The following is a 26,967-nucleotide window of genomic DNA, read 5'->3' on the forward strand; positions in this document are numbered from 1 at the left end:
GATTTTTTTTTTTAAAGATTTATTTATTTATTACATGTAAGTACACTGTAGCTGTCTTCAGACACTCCAGAAGAGGGCGCCAGATCTCGTTACGGATGGTTGTGAGCCACCATGTGGTTGCTGGGATTAGAACTCTGGACCTTCAGAAGAGCAGTCGGGTGCTCTTACCCACTGAGCCATCTCACCAGCCCCAAAGATTTATTATTATATGTAAGTACACTGTAGCTGTCTTCAGACACACCAGAAGAGGGCATCAGACCTCATTATAGACGGTTGTGAGCCACCACGTGGCTGCTGGGATTTGAACTCAGGGCCTTCGGAAGAGCAGTCAGTGCTCTTAACCACTGAGCCAATCTCTCTGGACCCTTTGTTTCTTAAGACAGGGTCTCTCTAGTAGCCCTGCTTGTCCTGGAAGTCATTCTATAGATCGGACTGGCTAGATCACACAGAGATCCACCTGCTTCTGCCTCCTGCTGTTGGTGAAGAGTGTGCACCACAGGGCCTGGTGGAAAGCCCATTGTAAAATGCAAAATCGTCTGCAAAAGCAATAAACACTGGCCAATAATGACGTTATGATAAGTCCCAGAGAACAAGGAAGCCTGTCCTCCCAGGATGGGCCACAAGAGGGCGCCCTATGCCCCTAACCTGAGTCACCAGCCCTTTGTACCACCTTTCCAGGAGCAACCGCCCGCCCTTCCTCCTTTTTGTAAGTAAAGGCTCTCTAGGCTCTCCATTTGGGAAGAGCTTGGGTTTGGGACACTGTTCCCACTGTGTCCTTCCTTCCCAGGACAGAAGCCTGTGTCATGGCACTTAGGGATGCTTGTGAAAGTGGTTCAGCTTTAGGGTTCGTACGAGGCGTGGCCTCAGGTTCGCCGGCTGAAGGTAGGGTCCTGATGAGCGCAAGCTGGGATCTCTTTACAGTAGGATTTCCTTGGCTGCTTCTTCCCAGGCACAGCTTGCATATAGAAGATTCCGAGTGGTGCCAAGGTGAATAAAGATGCCTAAACAAGTCAGGAGCACACCTTCAATCCCAGCACTTGGAAGGCAGAGGCTGGCAGATCTTTGTGAGTTTGAAGCCACCCGGGACAGCCAGGGGCTATGGAGAGAAACCTCGTCTCTCCACCACCTGCTTCCGAGAAAAACCTAATAAAATGGGACACCTCTGGGGTCCTGCTTATTGTTTTTCTTGTGCGCCCCTCTACCTCGAGACCCTCTCAAGTCACAGTATGTGACTGTGACCTGCTAGCAGCCAGCTGGTGATCAGTTCCATGAGACTTCAAATGGGAGCTCTAGAAGGAACAATGACAAAGATGATGCCAGTGGTCCTTGAGAAGCCTGTGGTGTCCTGGTCCTGTTGGCTACTGTTTCAGAGCTGAAAAGCACAACAGTTGCAGAGGCATCCTAGGGCCATCTCTCCTGCTCCCTGTTAGGCACTCAAGTGACTGGAATGATTCCAGAGTCTCAGACCCCTCTTCGGGGCTTGTTCTGGGGGCACTGAGGAGCAATGTAGAAGCCCTTGGCATCTGGGGATGACCATGCAAGAGGGCTTGTTTTATCTAAATATAGTAGTTTGGGAACGCATGTGAGGCATGTGACTGTGTTTCCAATTGGGTTGGGTTTTTTCAAGACAGGGTTTCTGTGTGTGTAGCCCTGGCTGTCCTAGAACTCACTATGTAGACAAGGTTGGCCTCAAACTCACAGCCTCCAGAGTGCTGACATTAAGGGCATATGCCACCACGGACTGGCCATGTGACTGTTTTAAGTGTCTGGGCCCCTGTGTGGTGGTGCATACCTATAACCCCAGACCCTGGGTTTAGTCATATTTTATTTATGTGCATATTTGTGTGCAGGCGACCGTGGAAGCCAGCAGAGGGTGTAGGGTCTCCTGGAGCCACATCTCTGGAGTTACAAGAAGTTGTGAACCTCTCAACATGGGTTCTGGGAACTGAACCCAGGTCCTCTGGAAGGACATCGAGTGCTCTTAACCACTGGGCCATCTCTGCAGCCTAACCCCATCCCTTGGAGGCTGAAGCAAAGCAAGTTCAATGACCGTGTAAGAGGGCTTGTTTTGTCTACATACAGTAGTTTGGGGGATCACGCAGCGTGGGTTGCATGGTGAGACCCTATCTCAAAAAAGAATATCCTCACGTGCTGGTTTTGTGGCCTGAGGTACAACTGAAGCTGTGTTGTTGCAAAGCCTGGCTCAGAACCTGAGGTAACTCAGAATTGCACACGTGTGTGATGTATGAACATATGATTTCAGACTGTGTTCTCTGGAACAGATGGAGAGGGCTTACCATGCGTTAGATCCCCCAAGTCTTCTGTGGACCTTGCTTAAACTCTAATGGTCCCCGTCTCCCACAAATCTCTACCCTGACGTCATGGCCTAGAAGCATCCTGAGACACCAGGAATGTGAAGGGCAGCTAAGATGTGGCTCCTGACTGCTGTCCCTGTACTGGTCTCTGGAAGTGTTGGCCAGGTGGAGGCACTTGGGGGTTATAGCAGTGAATACTGGGAAGTTCTTTTTTGCCCCATACTCCCAGGAAGAACGAAGACACAAATCAAAGGTCTAGTATTTTATTACTGTCACAGAACACAGAGAGGAAGGCTTGATATCCCCCCCCCCACACACACACACTATGGGAAAGCCACTGGGATGGGGGCAGCCTGAGGCAGGCAGGACTGGTGGGCAGAATACAGGAGGATGGTGGAAATTGTTAGCATTGGCTGGATACCGTCACAGTTCCTGAGTGTGGCCTAAGGTCAGTGTCTTAAGCTCTTTCAACCCAGGGCTGCCTGTCTGCTACCTCATTGGGTCACAAGTGACATGGTGCTGGAAGTGCCAAGAGCCAGAGGGTGGAGGGTGGTGTTGCTATCGTCAGCAAGTCTGCCGTCCTGAGTGGGTCAGCAACAGCCTCTGCGTGTGAGCAGAAGGGGGGGTGGGTCCTCTCTTCAGAAATGTCTTCTGGAGGCTTGCTAGGAGCATAGCCCCTGGGGACTGCCTGGTCTCTGAAGACTCGAGGCCACATCAGAAACGAGGGCTATGGAACTATGTGACAGTTACCTCTTCCACTGACTCAGCCAAATGGACTAGGGACAGTTTAGGATAGTTCGAAGGGTCATGAGTGTGTGCATGAGTTTGTGTGTGTGCACATGGCTAGTGTCTTCTGTCACTATCTACCCTATGATGCTGAGACACTGTCTCTCGGTAAACCAGGAGCTCACCAACCCTGGCTGGGCTGCCTGGCTGGCTGCAGATCTCCAGGGGTCCTCTTGTCTTTCTCCCTACCAGCACTAGAATGCTAAGTGCGACCCCACGGCTGGCTTTCTACACAAGCACTGGACATCCAAACTCAGTGCTTTACAGATGAGCCCCCAGCACCTAAGTTCTAGTTTCCCTTTCACATTTATTTCTTTTTATTGTATGTGTGTGCATGTACGCATGTGGAGGTCAGAGGACACATTTCAGGAGTCACTTTTCTCTTCCCACCACGAGGGTTCTGGGAATTCTACTCAAGTCCTCAGATTGGTGGCCAGCATCTTTGCTGATAAGCGCCGTCTCATCCTTCCAACCCAAGTTCCATTTTATTGCTGGATTTCTATCCCTGCCTCTGCCTCCCGAGGCTGAGCTTAAAGGCATGTGGTTTATTTTTTTATTTTTAAAATGTGTTTGTTTGTTTGTTTTTAGCACAGTGAGCAAAGATTTACTAAGGAAAAAACAAGAAAGAACTCCCGAGAGTTGGGGGACAGGGAGCTATAAGGGCATAGTAGTACCTGCCTCTACTTTTTCTTTTGTTTCAGACATTCAATTCCACGCTTGAAATCAACCCTGGCTCTGCCTTTTGCTTTCCAGGCGACCTGGCTCTTGTTTGGGCCTAAGGAAAAGCCGACTGTAAGCCGGGGAAGCATCTCTGGCAAGAGATGAATAAGGATTAAGCACGTCTGTGGTTGTGCGCAGGAATCACAAGTGCTCCTGCAGTGGGAAGAGCCACCACTAGGGGCGCTCCAAGTCTTGTATTTTCTACCTTGAAAACTCGTTTCCCTGCAGCTGCCCTCCAAATCCAACGAAGATGAATGGCTTTTAGTTTACCTAGCTGATTTAATAAACTTTAAAAATAAATGTACGTATGACTTTCTTAATAGTGTGGATGTGGGTCTGGGGCCCCTCCTCACCACAAGGTCTACAGGGAAGGCATGTGGAGGGTCAGAGTGGAGGGGAGCCGTCTCATAGTCTGGTTTTCAACCACTGTGTCTTGAGACGAGTTTCTCAAGAGTGAGGCAGTTCTGAGCTTCCCACATCCAACCTCCCTCCTGGGAATGTTAGGAAATATGGACAGAGCGGAAAGAAAAGCTATACAAAGGTCAGAAGAGAGCTCCCAAGAACGCTTACCTCCGACGAACCGCCTCCTCCTCCCTACTCCCCGGAAGGAAATGCCAGGGCGAGAAGGAGGCAGATCCAGCTGCTAAGCCATGACCTCAAGAACAGTATTTCCAGGAATCCCCATCTTAGCATCCAAGGGATTCCTGGGAAAACTGGACCGTGAGGACAAGGTGGGAGAGAGATGCCTTCTGCACGTGCCACGCCCCTAGGGACCAGCAGTTCTCTCGGCATCCACCGTGGGGCGGCTTCCTTCCCGGGATGCAGCTTCCTGCTCTGGGAAGAGCAACCAGAGCTTTGAGTGGCTTGGAAAGTACCTTCCCTGAGGTCAGGAAGCATTTGGGACCAGTCCTCCCTGCCTCCCTCCCCCCGCCATGGTCCACGGGGACTCTGGCAGTGATTATTAAAAGTCCGTTCCCAGGCTCTAGTGACCTTCTCGCTGCGGTCCTCCAGAAGGTCACTTGGACTCTGATCCTCGCACGATTGTAAAGTGGCATCAAATAGGACCCACTGGGTGGGTGAGGAGCCAGCATGAAGGCAGCGAAGCCATGGACACTTAGAAATATGTATGTATGGTCAGGGGCTGGTGAGATGGCTCAGCGATTAAGGGCACTGGCTGCTCTTCCAGAGGTCCTGAGTTCAAGTCCCAGCAGCCACCTGGTGGCTCAGAATCCTCTAAAAAGGGGTCTGATGCTCTCTTCTGGCATGCAGGAGTGTGTGGTTCTGTCTCTGTTGTTACTACAGCTGAGAGTAACCAAGACCAGGGTGGGGTTTGTTCTCTTCTACTCTCCTCTATAAAGTGGGTCACCTTCCTCAGACCAGGCTTGGGAGGTTAACTACAAATGGATTATACCCCAGTGACTCTCCTCTGTTGCCCCTTGCCTCTCTGAAGCCTCTGGGACAAGGGCAGACATTTGTGAGATGCCAGCCTGGCTCAGGCAGTAGCACAGAGGCAGGGCAGAGCTCAAAAAGTGAAGACTGTGACCTCAGGCCTAATGTCTGGCATTTTGTGATTGCAACATGACAGTGTCATATTGTTGGGTTGTCAGGATCCTGAGCCTCTACAGGGGCTAAGGATTGTTAAGGAGTGTCTGATTTACAGAGATGAAGGGGTTTCAACGCAGAACCATATACAGTGGCTATTCACTATGCAGTGCTGAGAAGGGTTCCGAGGGAGTGTTGAAACCTCCCCAGAATGGGTAGATGTTAGCAGGGTCTTCTCTAGGCTGAGGAAGTAAAAGCAGGGTGTTGGTGCTTGGCAGCCCCTGAATGGACCAGAGTTTACTGTTGTAGAGGGCACTAGAGTGATCTGCCCTGGTACAGCTTGAACCCAGGAACATCACCACAAGCTGCTGGAGCAGAATCTAGGGACAACCTATCTAGTCCGCTATTCCATGCCAACACTTACCATGTCCCGGTGACGGCTGCAGAACATCTTCTCCCTTCCTGAGCTACAGTGCTTCATCTCAGACTCCCAACTGACCAGAGATGCAGCACTGCACCTCAGGCTGGGAGACAGGCGCTCCGCACTCAGGCCGCGCAGCTTTCTTCTTGGGCTGGAGGAGTGTGAGCATGCGCAGTAGTCTGCCTCCTATCCGGGTCTTGGCTTACCCTGGAAGCCTCTGGGACTGAAATTTCCACTTTCTTGTCCTTTTGTCTTTTTAAGTTAGCTTTCTTGTGATAGATCCACCCATTTCAGGCATGCAGTAAATTTTTTTTTTTTCAGTGCTAAAAATGGAACCCAGGGCCTGCCTGCTCAACCTGTGGCTCCCGTGTTTGTGCCCCGCCCTCCCCATCCATCTCTTTATGCACGCAGGACAAATGACTGCTACTGAGAAACTGTCTCTTACTTCTTTAGTTCTCAGGGCATCTCCTTTATGGGCTCGCCCATCCTTTGCACTCTGTTTCTCCCTAGCTCTTGAGGTATTGTTTTCAACTGTGGCCACTTTCCTTCGTAAGGAAAGGGAGTCTGATGGCTTCCGTCAACCCCGGGATCAAGGCCGCGTTGAACACTGCTTGAGTGGCTTGCTACCCACCTCATCCTCTGTGGCCTTGGAGCGGTTTATCTCTGGGTCACCCCAGCTTCCCTCTCCAGTTCCCTGAGGCCAGGATCCATATATTATGATTTGAGGTCCCTAGAACCTGCCGATGACTTTGCACGTGACTACAGACAGCAGATGACACGTGGTGACCATCATCTGTGGCCACGGCTTGTATGGGAACTTCGGGGTGAACAGAACACCCCCGACCCCCAAACCACCCACTCACCCTGCTCTTGCTAAGAACCCCCCCCCCCAGGGTCCCCAGATAACCTTTGCTTCTTGGTGACTGCGGTGGCCTTGGTGATGGATGATACATACCTTCAGGGTTTTCTGAAGAGGGCAGGCAGCCTTTCCTCAGGGCTGAGAGAGAACAGAAAAGAAAAAAAAAAAAAAAAGCGCGCCTCCATTTTTAGAAACCCCTCTGTTCCTAGGCCTCCCAACAGGAATCTAGCACCCCCAAGTTGGGGGTGAGGTACAGGGGCAGTGGGGAAAGCTTCTTTGATTTGTTGTTAAGGCCAGGAAACTTCTGCCCTCAGGCACTCCCCAGCCAATAACCAACTCCCCTCTGTCTGGACTCCTCAGAAACTTTCCGAAGCCCTCTTACCAGGAGATCTGAATACAGGACTCTCTCGGAGTCTTCTCCATGACATTCCCCCACAGATCCCATGGACCCTGGGAGAGGTGGCACTGAAGTTGACCAAGGGACATTTCAGTAAGTAGCTAGGAGTGGTGGACACAGCCTAGCTGAGTTGCTAGGAGCCTTCCCCAGGGTCAGCTGTGCCCAAAGCCCTTTTGCCTCCATTGCTTTTGCTTTCTGGGGAAGCAGAGGGAGTGGAGATCTTTGGGAGTCATTTGGTGACATACCACTTGGGTCGTCCCCTGCCTCTTTGTCTGCCCTCCCCTCCCCCTTATTTTCCCTTTTGTCCTTCTTTCATTTTAGAAACAGAGACACATGTAGACCAGGCTAGCCCCAAACTCATTCAGTGTATAGAACTGCTGACCCCCCTGCCTCTACTTCAGGAATTCTGAGATTACACGCATAAGCCACAATGCCTGTTGACCTGGAGCCTTGTGTGTGGGGAGGAAAGCCTGGCTGTTCTGCCTCTGACTTCTTCCTGAGGCCTGTTTATTTCAGGAAGGGGCTTCAGGTCGGTGCCTGACAAGCCACAGAAGCAGATGACAGTGTGGTACTGATGTTGCATCTTCATCATTATTATTGTTTAAAACTCTGGCTGGTGTTAGCTTTCCATTTCTAACAAGTATTCCAGCCTAGGTACATAAAAGGATTCCCCTTACTCTTTGCAATAAAATTGCAGACGAAAGTGAAAAACAGGACATCCAATGATTAGGTTTGGGGTGGGACAGCAGAGCCTGCTCTACCTTCTGGTCAGCTTTTGTGGCTGGAAATGATCACCTTGGTTGGAGGACCAGGAATGGGGATAGGGCATTCTAGATTTGCAGACAGCAACTCAGAAAGGGGAAATGAGAGCTGCTGCTGTCCCACCTTGGGATAAAGGAGAACGTGGCAAAGATTTTACATCTTCTCAGCGGGACACGAGAACTAGACAGCAGGTGGTCCATCTTCCTTAAGGAGGCACAAATGGCCAGACAGTATGGAGAGGGAGGCGTTCAGCCAGGAAAGGTCTTTGCCTCTTCTTCCTTGTCCCATCCCTGGATAAAGACTGTCTCGTTCTGTCCCTGTGATTCTAGAATAGTCAAGCTGGTGAACATTTAAATGCACATATCCCCATAGGTCTCCAAGGCTCCAAGGAAATAGAATTTTCCCCGGGGTTGGAGTGTAAGGTACCATGCTGGGCCTGGCCCCTCACCTTCAACTCCATGCCTGATATCTCAGTTTCTTAGTTCTCTGGATGTGGGACAGCTCATTCAGCAGACCCAGAACCATCTCTATGTGCTAAGGGAGTATGTCCCTGCACTGCAGCCTTAATACTGTCCTTGTCCTTGCAGGACACAGAAGGCTGAGGGGGAAGGAAGGCACCGAGGAGGGCATGGGGGCAGACTCATCGGAACTCTAGAGAGCCCGTGGAAAGACTGCCAAGAGCTTGTGGCCAGGGAGGTTCCTTCCCCCACCCCTTGAGTAGCTCGAAAGGCCTCTTGGTGGTGGGGTGGGGTGGGGTGGGGACTGGGATGGTGGGAAGGAACAGTAGGACTGGAAGGTATGCCTTTTTTCTCTGGGCCCATGAACATACACGTCCTGGGCTGGTAGGCAGAGCTTGTCCGGACCCCTGGCTCCCTCACATGTAGCCTCCCTGAGAAGAAGTATTCAAAAAACCTTTCATTCACCCCAAGAAAGGCTCCTTCGCCCTCCCTGAGCTGCCGTTTCGAAGATGAGAGAGGCTTAGAGAGCCAAGCTCTATCCCCAGAGAGCAGGGATATTTCTCACTGGGCCCCTTCATCTCTCGGGCTTGGTTCTCTATTCTGTTAAAGCGGTGGCTGAACCAGGTGGACTCCAGATCTTACCTGGCACTCTTCTTGGTACTGGTTGTCAACAGCTTGAAGGCCTGCTGCCAGGGAGTAGCCCGCCTCGTCTCCTTTTCCCATGTCTTCAGAAAATGTCTCCAGGCAAGGGGATCTCTCCCTTCTGTCCGTTGGGAAGCTCCCGGGAGGGGTGAGAGGAGGGGACGCTGAAGGAGAAAATAAACAGTGGTTGTCTGGATAGTCTCGCCAGGCCTAGGCAGGACGCTCTGTGGCTCCTGCCCTTATATGGCAAGGCTGCTCTGAGCTAGGAACCCTGCCTGTCATTCCCACCTCAGGCACCACTCAGAGGACTGAGGGCCACCACTGGTCACCTGGGCCGCTGCTAAGAAGGCAGACAAGACCTGGCACGAATGCTGGGAATCACCTATACACACACCGAGCGGGCTTATCTTGGCTTTTGATTGGTGTAGCCGGTGGGAGGGATAATAAATGAGAATACGAAAAAGAATTCATCCTCAGCCAGCTTTGAGATGAGAGTAATCCGCTCCTCCATTTTGCAGAAGAGAAAACAGGCCCACAGAGGCTAAGGACAACTACGTAACTGAACAGGAAACGAGGATTTAATTCAGGCTGTCTGGTATCAGGGCCTGGTATCTGGCCTGGGGTTCTGAGTTGACTGCCTGGATGCAGCATAAAGGGGGAGGATTTGGCTATCACGTGTGCTCTGTAGAAAGTCGATTGTGTTGGAGGTTTGCCCCCTGGGAAGCCAGGGAAGCCCCAGTGTTCTACAACACAGCCTCAGAGGAACAGTTCCTTAGACTGGGACAATAGGCTATTATTTACTGATGTCTTCAGCATATGACACTGGGCCTGCTGCAGATTAGGGCCTCATAGAAGGGACGTGGGGAAGCACCTGGTCACAATTGCAGTGTGTTTTAAGGATCAGTTGAAGCAACAGGTGGGAAAGCACAGAATATCTTTAAGATGGCTTTCCCCCTCCAAAGTGGCCTCTGGTGTCTCCCTATGCTGACGCTTCTAAATGAGCTGTTCCCCCTCTGTCCAGCTATGGGACTCATGGCCCAGGCCCTAGATTCTGATTGGAAACCTCAGGTTAGGCCCAAGTCCCGGGCTAGCAGCAGGGACCGACTGTGGGAGAGGCTGTGGAGGGAGGCCCAAGCGGGTGGAGGGGGTGGGCTGCTGGGAACAGCTCAGAAATGTGCCTCACACAAGTACTAACATCCTGTGTGCTCTCAGGCCAGCCCTGGAACCTCCCTCACCCCATCCATCATCCTGGCATCTTCTGCAAGGCTCCTTCCTGGGGCTGGATGGGGGGAGGGACTGGGGGGCTCAGGGCTGACTGTCCTCATGCCAGAGAGAGTACAGCTGGCCACTCTACAGGCCTGCTTAATGTCGGCTGGCTGGAAGGTCACGGAGGAGATGCCTGCAGCCTCCTAATCCAATTTGTTTACACCAGTCTCTGCAGCTCATTGGCTCCCAAGAGGAGACCGGGTGCGTGCTGTGTTGGGGGTGCACGTTCACACACATGTGGGGGCTACACGGGGCTGAACAGGTGGGCTGTGTTATACAAGCCTCGTCTCCCATCCATAGAATCGTGGCTCCTTTCTGCAGCCCTGCCTCCCCACTTCCCTCTCCCTCACCTCCAGTCCTTCCTCTGTTTATTCCATCCCTGATAGATCTGTGCCAGACGCCTCTACACAGCTCGACCTCAAAATTCTGAGTGTGCTCCTCCCCCTCTGTGCCTCAGTTTCCCTACCTGTCTTATGGAGGTTCCACCACTGCTCTTTCCTGGGTGCTACCAAATACAGGATGCTACATGCTCAGACCCCAGCAGGGCTGAAGGAGCACCTTCACCCCGGGGAGCTGCTCTTACCAATAGCACAATGCTTGCCCAGAGCCCCGGGCCCTCAGCTGCTGCTCCTACAAAGCTCTTCCATCTCTAAGGAAGGTGGGGTGAAGCAGGAAGTGGGGTGGGAGATGTCCTCATGCCTGTTGGGTCTCCTCTTCTTTGCTTTATTACCCCACTGCCACCCCAGCCTCCAGCATTCCTGAAAGGCCACCCTTTGGCTAGGTTCTGCTCTTTGAGACTCCCGGCCTTGGTTTCCTGGTCATTCTGAGCACTGGGATGGGGAGCTTGTCTGAGGGTCCCTAGTTATGCCTAGAGCTTCCTGAGTTGGAGTGTCTATGGGGTGGGGGGGTGGGGGAGTGGAAAGGAGTACTTACAGTTCTGGGAGCTGGGCGGCCGTCACTGTCCCTTCTCCGCTTCTCAGGAAGGTTCCTCTCTGGGTCTCTTCTCCAGTGTAGGAGGAATCCTACCAGCCATCACTCTTGCCTGAAAAGAACAAAAGATCTGGCTCAGTCAGAAGTATGCTGGATTACTCTGTGGCCAGGGTGCTAAACTCCAAGGACCTGTGCCTGACAGTGCTCCCACAGAGACCGAGAAAGGCCCCGGGCCACTCCTAGCCCACAAGCCTTGAGCTGACTTGCTGAGGTTTCTCAGGCCCCCCATGGAATTGTCCTTTGGGTCCTATGTGGCCACGATTCCTGCTCTGTCCCCTGGTTTTCAAAGGAGGATGCCAGGGCAGCTCTGGAGCAGAGGGGATCACCTTCCCCTTGGACACTGCAGGACTTGTCGGTGAGAGCTCTGTTCTGAAAGGGCATTGTCCAGAGGCCAATGGTCCCACCTCATGTCCTGAGTGGGCTATGTTGAGGAGACCACAACCTGGGGCTAACTTGGTGACCAAGACTGTAACCCCCTGCAGTAGCTCAAGGCTCTTGGCCTGTAGAATGACCTCAGAATGGTACATCTACTGTTGAAGGGTGTGAGTGTGTGTGTGTGTGTGTGTGTGTGTGTGTGTGTGTGTGTGTGAACAAGGGTTTGCAGTTTGCTCGAGCTAATGACCAGTATCCAAGGCAGACAAGAAGCCAGACCCAGCTGGCTTGCCCCTGAGCTTGGTTAGATAGAAAGCAAAGTTCACGTGGTCAAGATCATTGCCAGAGTCAAGACCTTCTTCCATGGAATAAGCCATAACTGTTCCTCAGGGAGAGATTTTTCTACCTTAGCTCCCTCTGGCAGTTCCCTCCCACACACAGGTTCCACGGCTCTGTTCTTGACTCCAGGATCTGATTGCCACCATATGCTTGGACAGAATCAAGGAGAGACGGGCCCTGCTTTTGAATCTCATCCCTGGCACTTCCCAGCTGTGTCCGAGGACCCTTAGGAAGACTTGGCTTCTGATAGTCAGAGGCAGCAGAGAAGAAACAGAGGCAGCTCTGGGCATGTGATAAGCCATGAATACATGGCTGCAGTTTTCTATCATTAGCACGGTAAGCGCAGGGACAGGGGGACATCTAGAAATGTGGATACTGACTGCAGGAGCCACCGCTGCCTGGCCCCTTCTCATGTTCCCTCCTGCACAGCTTCCCTTGGCTTCTGTTCCCAGAGCGCCCTCAGACCCTTGTCACCCTGTAAAGTTCACCAACCTCACACGCTCCCCGCTTCCTCCCCAGGGAATAATGTTCTGGGACTCTTGAGCAAACCCTGGGAATGCAGCTTGAGGTGGAAACCAGCAAGCGGGTAGGGCGAGGGAAGGAAGAGAAAGGGGACCCTGGCTCCTCTGGAGCCCCAAGCCTTGCCTCCAGCAGCTCAGACCCTGGGGAGAGAGGATGGTCCTGAACACCCGGATCCCTAGCTTTCCAGGGAGGGCAACATCTGAGAAGAGGCATGGCTTTCTGCACAGCTTCCCTTGGCTTCTCCAAGCAAGGTGGAGGAGAAGAGCTGGGAGCTCTGGATGCACACCCCCCCACACCCCCCCACACACAGACACACCCGCCCCCCTCTAAGAATGTTTGTCCAAGTCTCATTAGGATCTTTCTCAGTGACATTTGACAAGTGAAGAAACCGAGGTTCTCAGAGCTCACAGCACTCCCTTAAGGTCACCGTCACACAGCTCATTAGTCTAGGAGTCCCAGTTGGCCCCATGCAGTCCAGCACGTACTGTCCTCTCTCCCCTGAAGCCCAGATTGCCCTGCTTGTCTTGGAGGAAAGGAGCTTGAGAACAGAGAAAGCCTTTTTGGTAGGAACAGAAACCACCAGGCACTGGAAGCTACGCTTGTCTTGTCCTGGGCGTCGCTCTCTCTCCCTTTCCTATGGCGTCCCTCTCTTGTTTGCAGGATATTTGTTTAAACAAACAACCCCAAGCCCCATTGCCATTATAAACATTTTGCTTCTGTTCTGTCTGTGTCTTTTGGGTTTGTGTCTATGCTTGTGTTCCTGTGTGTGTGTGTGTGTGTGTGTGCGCACGCGTGTGGGTGTGTGCAAGTGCATGTATGCATGCGCTTGCACATGTGCATGTACATGTACCAGTAGCATGAAGACCAGAGATGACCATTAGTTTTTTTAAATTTAATTTAAATATGTCTCCATGTATGCAAGAGGGTGTTGGGTCCCTGAGGACTAGAGTTACAGATGGTTGTAAGCTGCTGTAGTTATTAGGGATTGAACCCTGGTCCTCGGCGAGAACAGCCAGTGTTCTTAACTACCGGGCCATCTCTCTAACCCCTCTACCTTATTTTTTGACACAGGGTCTGTCTCTGAAGCTTGCTGATTTTGCTACATTGATTGTCTAGCAAGGTCAAGGATGCATCTGTCCTCTCCTTAGCACTGGCATTATAAGTGCTGTCAGAGGACCTGGTTTCTATACAGGTGCTGGAGATCTGAAACCAGGTCCTTGCCTTGTGCTTGCAAGGCAAGCACATTATCAATGGAGCCACAATCCAGCGCATCTTGCCTGCTTTGTAAAGAGTAGGAGTCTCCAGGGTTGTAGGGCTTTGCAGGAATGTTCAGCCTTCCTGGATATCAGGCACTGGTTTCTTATGGACTGTTTAGGGCACGAAGATTAGCAGGCAGGGGTAAAGCTCCTACAGATAGAATTCCTGCAACTTATGTACACAGGTCTTTGGCTTTCTGGGTTTCAGGAGCATGCAGGACATGGTGGCAGAGAGGGGGACTTCATGGTGTCAGGACTCTCCCAACTCACCCCTCCACTCACCCCCCTTTCCTCATTGCTCCACCCAAAGCTAGTCTCAGCGAGCTGCACCAGGACCTGAAATCTTGGGGCATCCTGGTCTCGCACCCTCGTAAACTCTGAAGCACAGAGAGGCGTTGCAAGGGATACAAAGGAAGTACTTGAAGTCAGGGATCCAACTGACATCCAGCTATTGACTGAAGGATGTCATTGGTCGACATAGGGGGCCTCTGGGAGGAAGGGGGAGCGGAGAAGAGGGCCTTAAGTTCCCTGGCTTTGAAGATGGAATAATCATGACTTCCTTCTTCAAATAGCTTTGGCTCTTCCTAGAAGCCAGATGGCGGATGTTTGGAATGTATGTTGTAAATACTGTTACAGGAGGGGGTGGGGTACAGATGTGTCACTTTCTTCAGTAACAAGAAAAAGATCTGAGGGAGGGGCAAGGAGGGGGAAGCTGGCTGAGAAAGGATCTGGGAAGGGAAGGGCACAGAGAGGAGAGAATTGTGTGTGTGTGTGTGTGTGTGTGTGTGTGTGTGGTGTAGTGTGTGTGTGTTTGTGTATGTGTGGTGTGTGTGTAGCATGTATGTGGTGTGGTGTGTGTGTGTGGGTGAGTGGTGTGTGTGTGTGTGGTATGTGGTATGAATGGCATGTGTGTGTGTATGTGATGTGTGTATATGGTGTGTGTGTGTGTGTGTGTGTGTGTGTGGTCTGTGTGTGCCTATGGTGGTGGGGTAGATACTGATGGCCACAAAGGAGGGTAAAGGGAGCCAGCAGCAGCTGGGGAGGGGGTTGTGCTGCAAAGGGGCAGCTCCATCTCGGGTTAGGAGTAAACCCTACATCTAAAAATAACTCAGCCGTTCTCCCAGCAGGGCTGGCAGCAGGGTTGAGAAAGGCACACTTGTCCTTTTATGGTAAGAAAAAATCCAGATTCTCAGAGGCAGGCTGGGCTGGAGCCCACAACTCTGGATGAAGCCCAACCATGGGGTCTAGGGTGGGATAGGGCTGGTGGGGCTGCAACTTGGTGAGATTTCCTGGTCTGAGTCCCCTACTGTATGTAAAGAAAGAGCCAAGGTAGGGAGGGATAAAAGGGGCCACCAGAAAAAGCCGTGTTGGGCTGCTGGATGCTGGTATTGGATCCTGGGTATCTTTTGTTCACACAGTTCCCTGTTTCCAGGTAGGGAAGGAGATTAGATATTGTGTGCAGGAGTTTGAGACACTGAGGAACACTGACCCAAGTTCATACCAGGTTGGCTTTTGTGCCCATTGTTCTGGAAAGCACTGTAGACAGTGGAAAGAGCACTGGCCTGGGAGTCACAGACCCTGCACCTCCTCAGGTTTTGACTGCTTTGATGACCTTGAATACTCCGCTGACCCTTTTTGATCTTGGCTTTCTTCACTGGTATAATTTTTATTTATTATTTACTTTATTATTATTACTGGTTGTTTTTGAGATAACATTTCACTGTATAGCTAAAGTTGTTAGAGAGCTCACTATGTAAACTAAAGTAGCCTCAGATTCACAGAGATCCACTTGCCTCTCTGTCTTTCAAATGCTGAGACTAAAGGTGTAAGCCATTATGTCTGGCTGATAATTTTAAAGAACTTCCCAGAACATACACACACTCTGCCTCTGCCTCTGCCTCTGCCTCTGCCTCTGCCCCTGCCCTCCACCTCTCTCTCTCTTTCTCTCTCTCTCTCTCTCTCTCTCTCTCTCTCTCTCTCTCTCTCACACACACACACACACACACACACACACACACGCATCCCCCAACAGACAGTTTCATATTGCCTGTCTCAGGCTCACCTTGAACTCACTGTGTATCTCAGGCAAGCTTTGAGCTCACAGCAACCCTCCTCGGATTTCCGAGTACCGGACTGCAGGTGTGAGTCACCACGCCAAGCTTGCGTCCACGCTTTTTCTCTCTCTGGGAATTTCTTGGCTGGAAAGCAAAGCTTGGGCACAGAAGAATCTGTAGGCTGCTGTTTTCTTCCTGTGGCCCACCCACTTCCTGTACCAACCCCCTGGGGTAAATCTCAGATGGGTGAGGCAGGAGATCTTAGAGGGAATCCTCTGCTTTTCTGGCTCCTTGGGTCCAGACCTTGGTGAACACATGGACGCCAGAAGGTACCTTTTGCTCAAGGTCATATGGAGATCTAGGCAGAATCCAAAAGAACCAAGGACTTCCCCAACCTAATCTCGGGTATCTCTTATGTAGGAGGTCCCCTCCCTTTTGTAGTTCCTTTAGCTTGGGAGCCATCTCTGGCCACATGAAGGGACTTGGAAGACAGATCAGCAGGAATTGATAGTTAGTCACCGTCTCCAACATTGGCTAGAAGGCAAAGGGGCTCTAGAAGATGCGTCCGCTGGGACAGTGTGATTATGGGGAAGTCTTTCTTCAGCTTCTACCACTGACATGAGGAGATAGAATCCCGATGCGTATATACCAGGAACATCTTACCAAAAAGCCACAAGGATACCAAGGGGAGGACATCAGAAGGTGTGTTCTGCTGTTAGTCAGCCTGAGGCAGGTCCTCCAGGACCTCCAAAGCTTCTTCCCCACACCCCATGCCTTTATTCAGGGAAGCCTGGACACCCCCCCCCCTGCCTAGCTTGAACCTGGGTTCAGGAAGTTCTACTAGTGAGCATCCGTACCCTGCCGTTGGCCTGAATGATGCTTAACTCTTGTTCTAGGACTCCCCCCAGCTTGGTTTTCCCTGGGCACCTTCCCTGGACTGCTCACCTCCCTAGGCTCTAGAAGGCAATGGAATACCAAGAGCTGCTCCTGTATCCTAGCTCCCTAGACTGACTTTTGTGACTCAGCCCAGGGAGGCTGTTTGCTTCCCTCACCAGCTTCCTGCCACAGCCACGGCTGGGGGGAAGGATGGGAGCGTAAGAGGGAAAAACTGAGACATTTTGGTTCTAAGTCAGCTGCTTTTCTGTGACCCTGCTGGAATCTCCACGCAGACTTGCTGGAGCGTGTGAACAGGCTCCCAGAGACTTTGCCCCCCCCCCGCCCCCACCCTGGTCTCACTCCTGCACAGTGGGGAGGCTATTGGAGGAATATGGTCCCCAGGGACCTTGTTCTCATAAATAGGCTCCAGGTCTCTCTGGTCAGGCCTGGAGTCCCCTGGGAAGACGAAAAGATCACTGTAGGATAAAAGGAAATGGAGGGGGGCAGGAGTCCAAGAAGCCCCTGTGCAAAGCCAGGGCAGAATTGACGTCATCTCTGGCTAGAATCTGGCATGCAGGCAGCCAGGGACTTACTTTCCATGGCTGTCCCACGGCAGCCTGCATGGGCATGTGAACCTGCAGGCTGCTGGTGGGAAAGGCCTCACTGGGTCACTGCTGCTGTCATCGTCGTTCTGTGTCATCATTGCTAGTCTTGCATACTTCTTGGGATCAGAAGCTCACTACCTCCAAATCACTCCCTCCCTCTTTGAGCAGACCCCTCTAGTGTGCAGATGCCTCTGGCGTCTCTGGGCCATGGTCAGTTCACCTGAGAGGGATGGACACCTTAGGCTTCTCAAGGTTGGTGGCTGAATGCCTGAGAGCTGCTGGCTCCAGGAAGGCAGGCAAGTGGCAGTTGTTATCATGGCCACTACTTATGCTATCTAGGTCAGCAGCCTGTTTTAACTCGTCCCCATTCCTGTTTGGCTAGGAGAAGCAGAAGAAGAAGGGAAGAGAGAGTTGGTCAGGAGGGGCAGGGTTCTATTGATCGCCCTCTCTGTGATACAGCCGGGGTCCCTAGGGATATAGATTGACGTGGCTCTTGAGGAGGTCCTAGTCTTGCCCTCTCTCACTGTTCCCTCTGCAAGACTCCAAAAGGCTGTGTGGAGAAAGAGCTGATGAGGTCTCCAAGGGGACACAGACCACCCAGCACGTGTGCCTTAGAGTGGTCTGGCCAGGCTCTGCATTTTCTGCCCTCAGCTGGGCTGTGGTTGAGAGTGGAGGCGGTGGGGGTGAGGGGACTCTTTTTATCCTGTCAGCATAATTATTCTTAATCTAGAAGGCACATAGCTTCCTCCCAAAATATCATGTGTCCCATAAAGAAGGTGAATGCTGGAACTGATTCAGATTCATAGCCGTGGCTGGTTCTCGAAAATAGCAGCTAAGCCAGATTTGGGGTAGAGTCCCAATTTTGCCTATTAGCCTGTCTGGCTTTGAGCAAATGATCAGGTCTATCTCTCTGAGCACCTGACTTATGCAAAGGATGAAGGTATTGGGCAGGGAGGCCTTGATACATAGCAATTTGGGTTATGTAAGAGATGGACATGATGGAAACAGAACACATGATCTGGAGCCTAGCAAGCGCTCTACCATGGTACCGTGAGCTAACACATCCCCAGTGTGACAACTGTTTTCTGAGACAGGATCCCATGTAGCCCAGGCTGGCCTTAAGCTCACTGAGTAGCTAAGTACGGCCATGAATTCCTGATCTTTCATTCTCTACCTCCTGAGAGCTGCCATGACAGACACGTGTATTGTGTTAAGAATTGTTACTTGTGAAGGAACAAAAGCATATTATTCCTTAGTATCCAAGAAGCTAGAATTCAGCAGGGCATACCCCCCTCCCCAGAAGCTGTGTGGGGTTGTACCAGCTACTTTTTCCTTACATAATCCCTGTGTGTCAGTCATTACTCCATGGGTTTCAAGGGCTTCCACTCCTCTAATCCAAACGGCTCAATAAACCATCCTTGTTAAGTACCGTAATCCTCCAACTTTGCAGATGGAGCTATGGAGGCTCAAGGAACCCCAGTTGCTTCCAGGGAAAAAAGGAAAAAACAAAATAAGCAAGATTCAGAACCAAGCAGCCTGTAGCTGACCTGGCCCTGTGATCCCACCTCCCTGTGACTTCACGCTATTTTTATAGCACCTTGATTATAACTGCCTCGTTCCTTCATCTTGGACATGGGGGACACCTCCAAACTCCAGCCTCCGCAAAACTCTGTATCTGCAACAGACCCAAAAAGTAGTTGAGGGAGCTGGGCTGTGTGGGCCAGGAGAGTGGACAAGGTCCACTGTGCATCAGGCATGGCTCAACCCAGAGCAAAGGTTTGTGGCGGCGCTGGGAGACCGCCACCAACAGAGTCTTTTGCGAGCAGGAAAATGGCTGGCCCTAGAGCCCTCGAAATGTGATTCCTGTGGGGCCTGTCTAAACAGGCTGTTAGGTGAGGCTGCCCCCTGCTTCTATCCACCCAAGCCCTACAGCTCACCCTTGGGTAATGGGCCCAGGGTGCATCAGGACGACTGCTACTCAGCCTTCTTCACGGTCTTCCTAAGTGCCTGTGTGAACAAAGATCAGCAGCTTCCTTCCTTCCTTCCTTCCTTCCTTCCTTCCTTCCTTCCTTTACCCCCACCTCCAAGCCCTTCTTTTCCTTTCTTTGTGGTGCTGGGAGTGAACCAAGGGCCTCATATATGCCAGACAAATGCTCTACTACTGAGCTACATCCTCAGCCCTCTTTGTTTGGTATATACAAAATAAAGTATGTAATGTATATATTTCAGGAAATCCCATCATTTCTAGTGTGGTCAAGGAGAGTTCCACTTGGGGGAAGTAGCCTGATGACTTCTTGTGCCGTCTTCCAGCCACACCTAGGACCCAGCAACCCCACTCCAGGTACAAACTGAGAAACTCTGGCCTCTGTCTATGTTCAAAACTGAACAGAAAACAGAGGGCAACACTTCTCACAACGTCTTCTTTTCCTCTTTTGTTCTCTTTCCAGGATATAGCCCTAGCTGACCTGGTTGCCTTGAACTCACCGAGATCCCCCTGCCTCTAACTCTTGAATGCTGGGATTATAGATATGTGTCACCATGCCCAGGTTTCTCATGGTTCTTTGAGCCACCCAGGACCTGGAAGTGACAAGGCCACCATCAAGGACCTTGGAGATCTACTCTAGGGAGTCTTCTCACCTGGGGAGTCATCCAAAGCTGGTTCAGTCCGTGGCAGCTTGAGGTCTGGAACATTCTCCTCAGCAGAGCTGTATGGATTAGCTTTTCTCTAGCACTAGCCAGGTAGGAGAAAGGACTGAGGTTGGCCACAGAGCTATACTGTGGCTGTGGGGACCAGTGAGTCTCCTATGTTCTGGGACAGTAGCATGTCTGAGAGTTAGCAGTAGCCTTAGAGCTGGGGCCCTTTCATCAAGACTCAGAAAAAATCCTGGGACTAGAGTCTCTCCCTCATGTCTGGCTTCCTCATAGCACTCAGGGGGTTGGGAAGGCAGCTAAGAGCATGAAGGTGAAGCTGGGTTGATGCCTCCTGCCTAGTGTCTAGTGGTGAGACGTTGGGTGGGCTGTGGTTTCCTTTTCTCTAACCAGGGATGTTGGAATCAGTCAACTCTTGATGAGAATAATGGAAATGATAGAAACCATGTAGCTAGTGTCTGGCTCTGGGGGGTGGCCCCATATATATTTTATCTGTGAGATTCATTGGACACTTCCTAGGAAGACCATGGTGGCCCGAGCAGAGCGGGAAGTTAGAGGGTCTTGCTGGAGACAACACCCTGGGGCAGCTAGCACACATACACAGGGTCTGACCTCTCTGTAAAATGGGAATAACTGCACTGAGCTCCCATGGTCCTGCAAGACTTCAATAAACATAAAAGTCTCAGGTTCCTGGACCTCCTAAGTGCTCAACAAATGAAAGCCATCTATTGTTTTTATTCACAACACCTGAAGAATCCCCTGGCTAGGCAGCCATACATTCTGCCCCCACTCTGTTGTCAGCTAGAGCTATGCTTCCACCCGGAGTTTGCAGTTCCTCAACTCTGTCCTGATTGCAGGGTTGATTCCTAGCTTCAAGCAGAAGATGAGCTCAAAGGGAATTGTCTTAAGCTCGTCGCTCTCTGCTCCTTTCTTTCCTCTGACTGGGATTTGTCCTATCTTTCTCTCTCTAGGCTGTTCTGGGCATCTCTTCCTTCTATCTCATTTCCTCTCCATAAACATAGGTGAGGCTTATGCCCCTTTGTCGGAACTTGGGCTATTCCACAGAGGAAGAAACCTAAGCTGAGGTGGCAGAAGACTGGATCAACCACTTCTAATATGTAAACAAGCCAGAGTTGGACCCTCCCAGGGGGAGCTCAGTGCTTCCTTCAGAACCATATGGCCTTGGGTGACCAGGTACAAGAAGGAATAGATGCTGCACAGTCTGAAGCTGGAGGTCTGTGATCCATTCTGGGCCCAAGGTGTTGGATGCTGCCTGTGTTCCAATCTGAGCGCTGCCTGGCCCCACACAGTGTCCAGCACAGGCCTTCCTTCTTAGGCCCTGGAAGCTCTCTGTGATTTCTTCACTCCATTCCTGCCCTGAGGTCTTGCACACATGGCTTATTGCATCAGACATCATCCCTGTGCCCACCAGAGGCAACACAGCACCCTGGGGAAGCCAGATCCTGGACTTTAGCTAGATGCCCTGGGAGTGTTCTCACTTGACATTCAGCTCAGCCTCGACAGCTCCCAGGGCTTCGACCAACTGCTTGGACTCAGAGTTTATGGTCAAAGATGGATGTAACCCAGGAATCTCCTCGGGGGACTTCCCCCAAAGGTTCAGAAACCACACTATGTCTCCTGACTATGTCACATCTGGACAGGCAAGCTGGCTCAGCAAGGGATAGGAACCTGCCCAGAGCCACATAATCCAGCACTGAGCACAGATCTGGGATCGGAGCTCAGCCCCTCCTCCTCCTTTCTACACACAGCCAGCATCCCATCCTTTTAACCCTGGTGTCTCCTACTCCCGGGCAGGGCGGGGGGTGGGGGGTGGGGGGTGGAGTTGAGCTTACACGACTGCTTCCCCAGCCTTTGTTTATGGACCCATTAGTTGGAAACAGTTTTCCCCAAGGTCCTTGGAGCTGAGGAGTGAGCACCTGATATAAGGTAGAGACAGGGCAAACTGCCCAGATGTGGCACAGTGGGAGCTTGGCCTGCCAAATCCATCAGCTCAGCCCCTAACTCCTCAATCAGCAGGAGCAGCCAATAGGCCCATAGGCCCAGCGCTGCTCAGGGCTGGGTCCAGTGCTTAAAGATCACCAGATGCAGCCCTGGCACAGATGGGGAAACTCAGATTCAGAGAGGCAGAAGGCACAGAGCAGTTAGACAGCAGGGACAAAGGCCCTTGTAAGAAAGCCCCAGAGACCAGCGCAGGGACCCATGTCTGTGGCTGGCCCTTACCTTGACTGGTGTCTGGTCCAGGGATGAATCTTCGGAGGTGGAGGCCCAGTCTATTTGGGGTGTGGTTGTGGGTGTTATTGCTTCTCAACTAAATTCACTTGGGTCTGGCACCTCTTGGTGCTACAGGGGCATTTTTAAGCAACTGGCATTGGAACCCCCCTCTGCTCAGCCCCTTGCCCGTGGCTCTCTGGCCACCGAGGCCTCGCTGCCTTTTACCTTATATGAGCTGAAGAAGGGAGCCTGGTGTTGGGGCAAGGCGGGTGCTGCGTCCTCCCTGGGTCCCCCATTGGCCAGGGCGCCTGCCACGTGACTGCCTCGCCTTGACCTGCCCCTGGTGCCGAATGTTGCTTTTACCCCCTAAGGAAGGAGTGGTTGACAATTTTCATATTTCTTCTAAATTTGGAGGTTTCAGACAATGCTGAGGGCTTGGCTCCAGCCCCCAGAGCCCATGTGGAAGTTATTAAACTGGAGAAGGGCAGCGCGGGGAGGAGGAGGTAGGGAGGAGAGGAGGAAGGGAGAGGGGGATGGACTTCTGAGGGCTGCCAGTTGTCAGCCTGGGAACTCTGGCAAACTCCTGGGAGAGAGCTGTGTGTGTGAGAGAATTTCCTTTTTCTCCCGCTGCTCCGAGTCCCAGGACGGGACAAGGGGCCCAGAAATGTTTTGAGAATCCCCTAAGAGGAAGACAGCAATTGAGTTAAAGCTTCTGGGACTCAAAGGGTGATGGGAACGGGTGACACACGGAAGGCCTTAGGGAAGGCAAATCTCTTCTCCCGAAATCTAATACCTTGAGCGGCTGCTCCTGTCCAGGGCCCAAACAGTGAGGCTGCCCAGATAGGGCAGGCTTTTGGAGTCAGGCATGCCCTGCTGGGAACTCTCTTACCCTAAGGAACAACCGCAGCCTCTATTTTTCAGTGTCTCACTGTATGGGTTAGGTGGTCTAAAACTCTCGGGTCTCAATGTGGAGTTTACAGGCCCAGTCCAAGACCCTGCTCCCCGCTTTCCTCGAAGACACCATCTCTGAGAGATCTGCGGGCTATCTCAGTGCTCCCTCCCGCCTCACATGATCACACTTGTCTGCCTGGTTTACCACAGGCTCTCCTAGGAGTTGGTGACTTCCTGGACCAGCTCTGAGTCTCCAGGCTTCCTAAAGGGGTTGGTCAGAAATGCCTACGGAGGGGCTGCATGAGAGGCCTTGGCCAGTGAGTGGGAAGCTCAGCCCTGAGGCCTGCAGAGAGCTCCTCCCAGTGGCCAGCCATGCCTCTGCCGAGAGCCTTGCCTTTCGAGGCTCAGAGTTTCCCATCAATGTCCACACTAGGTGGCTCTCCACTGACTACTCAGTCTGATATAGGCACCCAGGCTTCGGGCTGGGCAAGACCCAGGGTGGCTCGGCTTTCCCTTTCCTGGGGCCATACTCTATGATCTGCTCCTATTGTTCACTTCCTGCTAATAACAGACTCACGCCATCCTGTGTGGGTCCAACCAGGGGGTCTTAGGGTATGGAGCAAGACATCAGACTGTTGATTTGGGGGCCAGAGAGGAAGCAGGGTCTGTCTACATAGCTTTGGCTGTCCTGGTTCTCACTATGTAGATCAGGCTGGTCCTGAACTCAGATCCTGTTTGACTCTGCCTCCTGAGTGCTGGTATTAAAGGCACATGCCACCACGCCTGGGCCACACTATTGATCTTAATTGGCTCCCAATCAACTAGGAGAATAAAATACTCCTCATTTACCAACTGGTCCTCGAGGAAGAGGTCCCTGGATGTGGACAGGCCCGTGTCTCTTTCTGCCTTTACGATATTCAGCTTTGGGTGAGGGCACAGAGTTATCTGTGGCACTCTGAATTTTCATCTTTGTGACAGTAAGATACTAGACACCCCCTCTCTGCATGGCCATTGAGGATTGGCAGGGTGGTAGTACGTCCCTGGGGGGGGGGTGAGCAAGAGAAGGGAAGGGGGCTGGAGCCATCCTGGGCTCAGCCAGTTGTCAGCCTGGGAACTCTGCAAACTCCTAGGAGAGAGCTCTACCCCTTGATGCCTGAGAGGCTAATAATGGCCTTCCCTCCTCAGAATGGAGCTGATGAAGCACTCAGTTCCCAAGGGCTTGCCACACAGCAGTTGCTGTTGAAGTCCCCGCTTCCTTCCGTGGGCTGAGCAATAACTACCCATCTGCTTTCACTGGAATGCAAGTGACAGGTGCTGGGTGGAGAAGGCTCATGATGTCCCCTTCCCCAGGCTCTGCATGGGAGGTAGCCATCTGACAAGGGTGCCAGGAGTGAAGACTCATCTCTCCAGCACCGCCCCCCCGGGGGGGGGGGGTTCCTGCTGAGTACAATAACAGGCTGCCTACAGGGCCCAGAGGCAAGGCAAAGCCAGTCCAACAGCACCACAAAGGAAAGCCCCCTCTGGAGAGAGCATGCCTCCTCGAGGGAGGCTCCTTTCTCTGTGATAATTCCAGCTTGTGTCAAGTTGACACAGCCAGTACAGGTATAGTGATACACACCTGCTATCCCAGCTCCTTGGGAGACTGAGCCAGGAGGACAGCTTTCATCTACAACTGAAGGCCACACTGGCCAATAGACTAGGACTTTGTCTCTCCCAAATCCTCTTCAAAAAAAAAAAAAAAAATCTGTTGTCATGACTCGGACTTAGAGAGACCTGGGAAGATAGGGCTGCCTCTAACTTTTCAAGGGGACCAAAGAGGGGCTCTAGTTTGTACAGGTGGAGACACAGAGAGATCTATCTATCTATCTATCTATCTATCTATCTATCTATCTATCTATCATCTATTTATTTATGTTGACACAGGATATCATGTAGCCTGGGCTGGCTTCAAGGCTGCTTATGTAGACAGTGCAGGCTCTCAACTCCTGATGCTTCCTCTAGCTCCTGGGTGCTGAGATTGCAGGTGTGTGCCACCACACATGTTTACACGGTGTTGGGACCCAACCTACCGCTTGCAACTGAGCCCCATACACTCCTCAGCCCTGAAAAGACCTTGAAACAGTCAGTGAAGACATGAAGGACGATAGCAGCTGATGGATTGTCTCGGTAAAGCAGGGAATTCTCTGCCACTAGAGAATGCAAGTAGAGGGTGGATTCGAACCTGCGAAGTCCCTTCCAGTTCTGAGACCCTCTGAATTTCATTTTTCAGCCTTCAGCCTTTCCCTTACTTTTAGTCTGACTTCCTACCAATTCACCCCAAGGATACAAGTCAGAGGTGAGAAAAATTATATTTAGACAGGGTCTATTGCTCCTAAGTTAAAAGTTAAGCTCCAAGCTGGGCGGAGGTGGTACATACCTTTAATCTGCTGAGAGGCAGGGGCAGGCAGATCTCTGTGAGCTGGAGACCACCCAGCTCTACATAGTGACTTCTAGGACAGCCAGGTCTATGTAAAGATACCTTGTCTCAAACAAACAAAAAGAAAAGAAAAAGATAAAAAGGTAGCCTTCAAAACATCACGGTAACACACATCTATATCAGCTCTCAGGAGGCTGTGGCAAGAGAGTCACTAAGAGCTCAAGGACTGTGTGTTAATTACTTTTCTGTAGAGAGAGCAAACTGAAGGCAGGACGAGGCTATGAACTCTCAAAGCCCACCCCTCAGTCAAGCACTTCCCCAAGCAAGGCTCTACCACCTCCCTGAACAGCACTACCAACCGGGGACCAAATGTTCAAATACTGGAGCCCCCTGGGAACATTTCTCATTCAAACCACCATGACCTGCTTGGGCCATAAATTCAGGCCAGCTCAAGTGAGACTCTATCTCAAAACCCAAGCCAAAACTAAAACTCTGCATCCACAACCCATCACAACAAACAAACAAACAAACAAGACATAGAAACACATTAGGAAGCAGAGGCAGGCAGATCTCAATGAGTTTGAGGCCTGTCTGGTCTCCATATCAAGTTCCAGGCCAGCCAGGGATATAGGGTGATGCCCTGTCTAAACAAATACAAACAAACCAAAACCCCAAAACAACAACAGCAAAAATCCCCAATTCCCCAAAATGTTACACGCCTTCTCCAGTGGTGTTTGAATGTGGGCGGTGAGGCTGCACGACTTCTTCACTGCTGAAATTTGGAAAGGGTCATCTCCACTGTCAACGTGACTGGCTTTAGAATGACCGTAAAAACATCTCTCCGAGAGAGTCTGTAAAGATCTATGAGGTGGGAAGATTCACTCTGAATGTGGGTGACATTATCCCACAAGCTGGGGTCTGAGGCGGAATAAAAAAGAGAAAGCGAGCTGAGCCCGAACCTCTGTGCTTACTGCTTCCCGACTGCATGTACAGTGTGACCAGCCTTGTTCTGCTGCTCTCAAGACTTCCTCTCCCTGGTGAACTGTACTTCCAACTGTGAGCCAAAAGAAACCTCTTTCTCATTATTAAACTGTTTAAATTGTGTGTGTGTGTGTAGTACCATAATGCACACGTGGAGGTCAGGACAACTTTTCAGAGTCTGTTCTCTTCTTTCACAGGTCAAATTCAGGTGATCATTACATGTCCCATGAGCCTTTGCACTGTCCCACCAAGTTGCTTTTTTGAGGAAAGTAGTTAATTCAGAATTCTATTTTCTTCTTCTACTTCGTCTGTCTTTGTCTCTTCTTCTTCTTCTTCTTCTTCTTCTTCTTCTTCTTCTTCTTCTTCTTCTTCTTCTTCTTCTTCTTCTCCTCCTCCTCCTCCTCCTCCTCCTCCTCCTCTTTCTCCCCTCTCCTCCTCTTCACCTCTCCCTCCTCTTATTCTCCCCTCCTCTCTTCTTTCCCCTTTTGTTTTTTTTTAAAGACTTATTTATTTATTTATTTATTTTATTACATCTAAGTGCACTGTAGCTGTCTTCAGACACCCCAGAAGAGGGCATCAGATTTCATTACGGATGCTTGGGAGCCACCATGTGGTT

General features: G+C 51.4%; 1 long non-coding RNA gene across 1 annotated transcript; it reads right to left on the reverse strand.

Annotated features, from left to right (window-relative positions):
* Positions 1 to 6,699: 6,699 nt before the first annotated feature.
* LOC115029880 lies at positions 6,700 to 22,256 on the reverse strand. Its single transcript, XR_003835468.1, has 3 exons — positions 22,073 to 22,256; positions 11,102 to 11,210; positions 6,700 to 9,066 (listed from the first exon to the last, which is right to left on the reverse strand). It is a non-coding gene; the product is annotated as an uncharacterized LOC115029880 (long non-coding RNA).
* Between the last annotated feature and the right edge of the window lie 4,711 nt (positions 22,257 to 26,967).

The sequence above is a fragment of the Mus caroli genome, chromosome 18 (assembly GCF_900094665.2).
Source record: "Mus caroli chromosome 18, CAROLI_EIJ_v1.1, whole genome shotgun sequence".
Taxonomy (NCBI): domain Eukaryota; kingdom Metazoa; phylum Chordata; class Mammalia; order Rodentia; family Muridae; genus Mus; species Mus caroli.